The sequence below is a fragment of the Panthera uncia genome, chromosome F1 (assembly GCF_023721935.1).
Source record: "Panthera uncia isolate 11264 chromosome F1, Puncia_PCG_1.0, whole genome shotgun sequence".
NCBI lineage: Eukaryota > Metazoa > Chordata > Mammalia > Carnivora > Felidae > Panthera > Panthera uncia.
Genome location: NC_064813.1, coordinates 48,451,711 through 48,461,485, shown reverse-complemented (window position 1 = coordinate 48,461,485; position 9,775 = coordinate 48,451,711).

Below are 9,775 nucleotides of genomic sequence, written 5' to 3'. Positions count from 1 at the left end.
ATCTTTAGATGTAGCACATTCGTGATTAGAAGGGATATATTATGCGAATAGCTATACTTTAAAATGCAATTTTATATTTCTTAGAATGTACAATAAAATCGCCAAGGAAAACTCTAAATATGCCAAATAAATTGAAATTTTATTTAGAAGAAGATTATGGAGAATATTATAAAGAATAACCAATTAGATCTTTGGATTATGTATAGATTTTAACACATTCAAGATGATCTATTATTGCAAACATCACTGCATCACCAACATTTGCATGTGTGCTTCTCCAAATATGAGACTGTGTCGTAAAAGCACACAAAATATGAGGCACAAGTTCTCAGCAAACCAGACAGCACTTTGATGTATTATGTGACATCCATATGCACAAATGTATGTATATACATATACTTAACATCTACTTATACAAGGAAGCAAGTATTTATTGTATTTTGGACATAAGAGTGTTTATCCTTATAAAACAGTAGACTAAAAATTAAACTTGAGGAAAAAATGATTAACAAAGGATGAATAAAAAAATCCATCAATTCAATTTTTACAAATTCATAAATGTTAGTTATTTGAAAATGTAAAATTATCTCATATTGCAGCTTATGTCAACAAGAACAGCGAGTGTTTTTATATATAAAATTTAAACATAAGTTCTTAGACAAAAACGTTGTGTTCACAGGTAAATCAAAACACTTTAGTTGATTGAATAATTTTTGTGTTATTGCAAATATAGCTGATTTGAAACATTAGGTCGAAAGATGGCAGAACAGCATGGAAGTTTTTTGTGTGTCTCGCGTCCATGAAATACAGCCAGACCAACACTAAACCATCCTGCACACCTAGAAAACTGATCTGAGGATTAACACAACAATCTGCACAACCTGAACCACAGAACTCAGCAGGTATGCGGCGCGGAGAGGTGAACTGGAGGAGAGAGAAGCTGCAGAGGGCAGAGAGCCACTTTTGCAAGTGGAGAGAGGACAGAGATGGAGCGGGGGGAAAATATGGGAAAAGCACCCCCCCGCAAAAGCAGCTGGAGAGAAAGTGGAAAAGTGTAAACAGCCGCAGGGACTGAACTAAAAAGGGAGAAAGGAGAAAGGAGAGGGTTTATATTCCATTATGACTCTATAAACAGGGGGAGTGCAGAGTCTGAAATGCCGCAGCTCGATACCTGGTGGTGCTCTGGTGAGAAGGGCGAATTCCCAGGAGCAGAGTGGAGTCCGGGGTTTTTCAGGCCACATGGGAGAGGCGGTTCCCCTGCTGGGAGGACACCTGGTAGAGGCTGTGTGGGTCCCCCAAAGGCAAGGCCCCGTGGACCTGGGGGGAACAACCACATTCGCTGGTGCTAGAACAAGGTCGTTAAGGGTGAGGCCTGTTGCCAGATGTGTGTTGTGATTTTCCATAATCCCTGAAACACTGCTGCTACAGGATCGTGTGACCTTTTCCTGGGGCGGGCTGGCACCCAGCCACAGTCTCTGGGCATAGGTGGCAGCAGCACAGTCCTGCTAACGTTCCTGGGTGTGGCCAGCACCCGGCCATTGCTCGGTGAGAACCTCCTGCAGAAGGGGCAGAACGGGTCAAAGCCGCAGTCCCTCAGAAGTAAGGGGTTGGAAAAAACAGCCACATCTGAGACAAAACTCAGGAGGGAGGTGCTGCCTGGGGCCTGGTCACGGACTGTGTAAAAACGGGGAATGGACGGAAGCCAAAGGACAGGTGCACAACTGCTGATCTGGAAGAACAGAGGTTCGATACTAGAGACTGGGTATGTGGGTGACGACATTTTGACCGCTCCTGTGCATGCGCATACGCACCTACGAGTGCCGCAGTAATCCACCCCAGTAGGCTAGCAGTGCCATCTACTGGGGAATGGAGCCATTACACTGAGCCCCGCCCAACTGGGCCAACCTCCCTCTTCAGGAACACAAGTCTCTCCACCTGCTTAGTTTAGGACTATAAAGCGCTTCATAGTTAGACTTCTAGGGGAAAACAATGTAATTTCAGTCGTGTTTCAGCCTGTTCAATGGTCCATCTATTCAATTTTCTTTCTTTTTTTTCCTTTTTTTGTTTTCTTCATTTCTTTTCTTTTTCTTGAATACAGAGACAGAAAAAATTCATTTTTATTTTCAATTTTTATTAAAAAATATATTTGTTTTTTTCTACTATATGTTTTACTTTGGTGTAATTTTTTTTCAAATTCTATTTTACTTCCATCATTTCAATTTAGTCTATTCACTGTAATCATTTTTTCAAATTTTCAAACGATTTCCTTTTTGTTTTCTTTTTTCTTTCCCCTTTTTTCTCTAATCCATCAAGGCCCCTTCAACACCCAGACCAAAATACACCTAGGATCCAATATCATTTATTCGATTTTGTGTGTTTGTTTTTATTTTTTTAACTTTAATATGTTTTTTATTTTTAATTTTTTTACCCCATTAATTCCTTTTCTCCCTTCAAAATGACAAAATGAAGGAATTCACCCAAAAGAAAGAGCAGGAAGAAATGAAAGCGAGGGAATTAACCAATACAGATGCACGCAAGATGTCTGAACCAGAATTTAGAATCACGATAATAAGAATATTAGCTGGAGTCGAAAATAGATTAGAATCCCTTTCTGCAGAGATATAAGAAGTAAAAGCTAGTCAGGATGAAATTTAAAAAAAATGCTATAACTGAGCTGCAATCTCGAATGGATGCCACAGCGGCAAGGACGGATGAGGCAGAAGAGAATCAGTGATATAGAGGACAAACTTATGGATAATAATGAAGCAGAAAAAATGAGGGAGATTAAGGCAAAAGAGCCTGATTCAAGAATTAGAGAAATCAGTGACTCATGAAAAAGGAAAAACATCAGAATTATAGGGGTCCCAGAAGAGGAAGAGAGAGAAATTGGGGTAGAAGGGTTATGTGAGCAAATCATAGTGGAAAACTTTCCTAACCTGGGGAAAGATACAGACATCAAAATCCAGGAAGTACAGAGGACCCCCATTAGATTCAACAAAAACTGGCCACCAACAAGGCATATCATAGTCAAATTCACAAAATACTCAGGCCAGGAGAGAATCATGAAAGCAGCAAGGGAAAAAAAGTCCCTAACCTACAAGGGAAGACAGATCAGGTTTCCAGCAGACCTATCCACAGAAACTTGGCAGGCCAGAAAGGAGTGGTAGGATATATTCAGTGTGCTGAATCAGAAAAATATGCAGCCAAGAATTCTTTATCCATCAAGGTTGTCATTCCAAATAGAAGGAGAGATAAAAAGTTTCCCAAACAAAAATTAAAGGAGTCTGTGACCACTAAACCAGCCCTGCAAAAAATTTTGAGGGGGACACTCTGAGGGGAGAAAAGATGAAAAAAAGTAATGAATAAATAAAGACCAAAAGCAAAAAAGACTAGAAAGGACCAGAGAACACCACCAGAAACTCCAAGTCTACAAGCAATATAATGGCAGTAAATTCGATCTCTCAGTACTCACTCTTAACGTCAATGGACTCAATGCTCCAGTCAAAAGACATAGGGTAACAGAATGGATACGAAAACAAGATCCATCTATATTCTGTTTACAAGAGACCCACTTTAGACCTAAAGACACCTTCAGATTGAAAATAAGGGGATGGAGAACCATCTATCATGCTAATGGCCAACAAAAGAAAGCCGGAGTAGCCATACTTATGTCAGACAATCTACACTTTAAAATAAAGTCTGTATCAAGAGATGCAGAAGGACATTATATCATAATCAAGGGGTCTATCCACCAAGAAGACCTAACAATTGTAAATATTTATGCACCAAATGTGAAAGCATCCAAATATATAAATCAATTAATCACAAACATAAAGAGACTCATTGATAGTAATACTGTAATAGTAGGGGACTTCAACACCCCACTCACAGCAATAGACAGATCATCTAATCAAAAAGTCAATAAGGAAACAATGGCTTTGAATGATACACTGGACCAGATGGACTTAACAGATATATTCAGAACATTTCATCCTAAAGCAGCAGAATATACATTCTTCTCCAGTGCACATGGAAAGTTCTCCAGAATAGACCACATACTAGGACACAAATCAGCCATGAACAAGTACAAAAAGATTGACATCATACCGTGCATATTTCCAGACCACAATGCTATGAAACTCGAAATCAACCACAAGAAAAAATTTGGAAAGGTAACAAATACTTGGAGACTGAAGAACATCCTACTACAGAATTAATGGGCTAACCAAGAAGTTAAAGAGGAAATTAAAAAGTATATGGAAGCCAATGAAAATGACAACACCACAACCCAAAACCTCTGGGATGCATCAAAGGCAGTCATAAGAGGAAAGTATATAGCAATCCAGGCCTTCCTAAAGAAGGAAGAAAGGTCACAGATACACAACCTAACCTTACACCTTAAAGAGCTGGAAAAAGAACAGCAAATAAAACCCAAAAACAGCAGAAGACAGGAAATAATAAAGATTAGAGCAGAAATTAATGCTATTGAAACCAAAAAAACAGTAGAACAGATCAGTGAAACCAGAAGCTAGTTCTTTGAAAGAATTACCAAATTGATAAACCCCTAGCCCGTTTGATCAAAAAGAAAAAGGAAAGGGCCCAAATAAATAAAATAAGAAAGAAAGAGGAGAGATCACAAACAACACAGCAGAAATAAAACCAATGATAAGAGAATATTATGAGCAATTATATGTCAATAAAAAAGGCAATCTGGAAGAAATGGACAAATCACTAGAAACATACACGCTACCAAAACTGAAACAGGAAGAAATATAAAATGTGAACAGAACCATAACCAGTAAAGAAATCAAGTCTGTAATCAAAAATCTGCCAAAAAACAAGAGTCCAGGGCCAGATGGCTTTCCAGGGGAATTCTACCAAACATTTAAGGAAGAGTTAACACCTATTCTCCTGAAGCTGTTCCAAAAAATAGAAATGGAAGGAAAACTTCCAAACTCTTTCTATGAAGCCAGCATTACTTTGATTCCAAAAGCAGACAGAGACCCCACTAAAAAGGAGAACTATAGACCAATTTCCCTGATGAACATGGATGCAAAAATCCTCAAGATATTAGCCAACCGTCTCCAACAATACAATAAATTTTTGTTTTCACCACGACAAAATGGGATTTATAGCTGGGCAGGGCTGGTTCAATATCCACAAAACAATCAGTGTGATTCATCACATCAATAAAATAAAGGACAAGAACCATATGATCCTGTCAATAGAAGCAGAGAAATCATTTGACAAAATACAGCATCCTTCCTTGATAAAAACTCTCAAGAAAGTAGGGATAGAAGGATCATACATCAAGATCATAAAAGCCATATACAAAAGACCCAACGCTAATATCATCCTCAATGGGGAAAAACTGAGAGCTTTCCCCCTAAGGTCAGGAACAAGACAGGGATGTCCACTCTTGCACTGTTATTCAACATAATATTGGAAGTCTTAGCCTCTGCAATCAGACAACACAAAGAAATAACTGTCACCCAAATCACCAAAAACGGAAGGAGGTCCAACTTTCGCTCTTTGCAGATGACATGATACTCTGTATAGAAAATCCAAAAGATTCCACAAAAAAACTGCTAGAACTGATTCATGAATTCAGCAAAGTTGCAAGATAGAAAATCAATGCACAGAAATCGGTTGCATTCCTATACACCAACAATGAAGCAACAGAAAGAGAAATCAAGGATACTATCCCATTTACAATTGCACCAAAAACCATAAAATACCTAGGAATAAATCTAACCAAAGAGGTGAAAAATCTATACACTGAAAACTATAGAAAGCTTATCAAAGAAATTGAAGAAGACACACAAAAAAATGGAGAAATATCCCATGCTCCTGGATAGGAAGAGCAAATATTGTTAAAATGTTGATACTATCCAAAGCAATCTACATATTCAATGCGATCCTTATCAAAATAACACCAGCATTCTTCACAGAGCTAGAACAAATAATCCTAAAAACTGTATGGAACCAGAAAAGACCCCGGATAGCCAAAGCAATCTTGAAAAAGAAAACCAAAGCTGGAGGCCTCACTATCCCAGACTTCAAGCTATACTACAAAGCTGTAATGATCAAGACAATATGGTACTGGCACAAAAGCAGACACTCACATCAATGGGACAGAATAGAGAACCCAAAAATGGACCCACAAATGTATGGCCAACTAATCTTTGACAAAGCAGGAAAGAATATTCAATGGAATAAAGACAGTCTCTTCAGCAAGTGGTGCTGGGAAAACTGGACAACGACATGCAGAAGACCACTTTCTTACACCACTTTCTTACACCGTACACAAAAATAAAGTCAAAATGGATGAAAGACCTAAATGTAAGAGGACACCATCAAAATCCTCAAGGAGAAAGCAGGGAAAAACTTCTTTGACCTTGGCAGCAGCAACTTCTTACTCAACACGTCTCCAGAGGCAAGGGAAACAAAAGCAAAAATGAACTATTGGGACCTCATCAAAATAAAAAAGCTTCTGCACAGTGAAGGAAACAATCAGCAAAACTAAAAGGCAGCCAACGGAATGGGAGAAGATATTTGCAAATGACCTATCATATAAAGAGTTATTATCCAAAATCTATAAAGAACTTATCAAACTCAACACCCAAAAACCAAATAATCCAGTGAAGAAATGGGCAAAAGACGTGAATAGACACTTCTCCAAAGAAGACATCCAGATGGCCAACCGACACATGAAAAAAATGCTCAACATCACTCATCATCAGGGAAAACACAAATCAAAACCACAATGAGATACCACCTCACACCTGTCAGAATGGCTAACTTTAACAACTCAGACAACGACAGATGTTGGCGAGGATGTGGAGAAAGAGGATCTCTTTTGCATTGCTGGTGGGAATGCAAGCAGGGGCAGCCACTCTGGAAAACAGTATGGAGGTTCCTCTAAAAATTAAAAATAGAACTACCCTATGACCCAGCAATTGCACTACTAGGTATTTATCCAAGGGATACAGATATGTTGTTTCGAAGGGGCACCTGCACCCCAATGTTTATAGCAGCACTATCAACAATAGCCAAAGTATGGAAAAAGCCCAAATATCCATTGATAGATGAATGGATAAAGAAGATATGGTATATATATATAATGAAGTATTACTCGGCAATCAAAAAGACTTAAATCTTGCCTTTTGCAAATACGTGGATGGAACTAGAGGGTATTATGCTAAGTGAAATTAGTCAGAGAAAGACAAACATCATATGACTTTACTCATATGAGGACTTTAAGACACAGAACAGATGAACATAAGGGAAGGGAAGTGAAAAATAATATAAAAACAGAGAGGGGGACACAACATAAGAGACTCTTAAGTATGGAGAACAAAGAAAGGGTTACTGGAGGAGTTGTGGGGGGGGGGGATAGGCTAAATAGGTAAGGGGCATTAAGGAATCTACTCCTGAAATCATTGTTGCACTATATGCTAACTAATTTAAATGTAAATTTAAAAAAAAAATTTTAAATTTAAAAAAAATTAAAAAAAAGAAATAGACATTATGTCATGGCTGAAACTTCTTTCCTTTGATTAGTAGCTTTATTTTCGTTGCATCATGTTTAGAGCAAGCAAACACAGATATAGATGGATCACAGCAAATTATTTTTTAAAAAGTTAAATGATTTAATAGGCACCTGGGTGGCTCAGTTGGTTAAGTATCCCAACTCCAGCTCAGGTCATGATCTCAGTTTGTGAGTTCGAGGCCCACATCAGGCTCTCTGCTGTAAGCACAGACCCTGCTTCGGATCCTCAGTCCCCGCTTCTCACTGCCCCTCCCCTGCTCATTCTCTCTCTCTTTCTCTGTCTCTCACTCTGTCTCAATAAAAAGTTAAATGATTTAAAATGATCATTTTATTAAAAAAAAAACAAAATTTTCTGAACAATAGCATTAAATGTAATCAATGTTATTGAGAATAATTTCTGCATTTTGCTACTGGATTATACCTTGCCAGATGTGTTTTTAACACGTATGTGACTCACATTAATTTAAAAAAAAATCCTAACACGACAACATCACTCTTATGACTTTAAATAAAAGGAAAAAGTGTACATACTAAAGTGATTCATTTGTATTTATAAAGCATTCAATATTATTCTCTTTATAGAAATATTTTGCTTGATGCTTTCAGCTTTCAGAAGCATATGCTTTATCTGAAGTCTCTTCTGGTTGTAGATCTTGTCTTCTAAATCTTTATCTCTAAGAGTATTAAGAAAGTTATCTGAACAACAAGAAATAAAGCTACTTTTTACTCAGATAAATACTAGCGTCAAGTACACTTTTCCCAGTAAGAATGTGGGCATTGATGAAATTAGATGCAGTGAATGGGTTCCTGAATTGTTTCCCTTAGGTAATCACTCCGGTGTGATTTGGAGAGTTGTCTTGTGAGTTGTGCTGTGGGGCTAAAACCCTTCAGCTGCATTTTTTTCACATCTTGATAATCCCCAGCCTTCTTTCTCCCAGGAAATCTCTCTGTAAATACTTGTTTATTATTTCACAGATATCAATTGTGGTACATTAAGCAAATATTCCAAAGTAAAAAATAGTAAGACCTACATTTAATGATAATAAAACTGACTAAAAATATTGGTGAGTTTCTAATTCATCACTAAGTGACTTTTAATGAACTTGTATCTATGTGTGATATGAAACTACTACCGTTTTTGAGGAGAAATATCCTCTGGTTCCTGTAATTTATTTGCTTGGCACAGCTCTCATTAAATCCAACATATCTTTATATAAGTAATTTCATTCATTTTTCGCTTTTAAAAGTAAAGTTAAAATGCACAGCATGGGATTTTATAATTTAAAATGAAAGCATATTGTGAGGTTATACCAGGGAAAGTTAGAAAGCACAAAGCTTTATTGTTATGTTAAGTGCACCTCTTCCTCTAGCTGCAGTGCAGAATATCCCAAGAGATGTGGCCTTACCAACCTTATCCTGAATTCCTTGCAGAACAGCCACAAGCTGGAAGCCCTGAATGCCACCCTAATGGAGAGCATGTTGAGTGCTGTGCTGACGTGAGATAGGCTAATGAAATGCTTCAGCACTCAGACACCTAACACCACATCCATCTGGAAGACTTACTCAGTATGCACCAGGGAGGTACTGGAGAAGAGCTACGGGAGCTCAGTATTCATCAATGTATAAGTGCATATTATCAAGTGAAAACACAAGCGCACTACCAGAAGTTCCAGCTATTGGGAGAACATCCCTTCACCATTGTCCTTCAAGGATATCCCAGAAAAGAGCTGTAGTACTACAGCGGCCGCTTTCAGGTACTGCCTATCATATGGAACCATCTCTAAACCAAGTCTGAGTCTTCTCTTCCCCTGCCAACTGATCTTAAGGAATTCTCCAGGAGACCACAGGTGCAGGCTGGAAGAGAGAAAAGCATAGCAGGAGTGGGGTCCAGCATAGCAGGAGTGAGGACCATGGACATTTGGGCTACTTCTTTATGTGATGCACTTGTGCCATTAGGGCCTGCCTAGGCTCTGCCACATATATACCATTTACATTGGTTGGTGGAATGATGCTATGCACAGCCACCTTTACGGTTTGGTGGCTCATATAACACCCAGTTCATGATGGGCAGCTCAGATCCCACGGTGGCCCGTGGCTAAGTGTTTGGTCTCTAGAGAGGCCTGGTAGCAGGCAAGGAACTGCTTCTCAGAAAGATGGTAGCTATCTGTGGAGGATAGCAGATCTTTGCTCTCAAATCCTAAGGGTCTGCACTGTTATTCACCG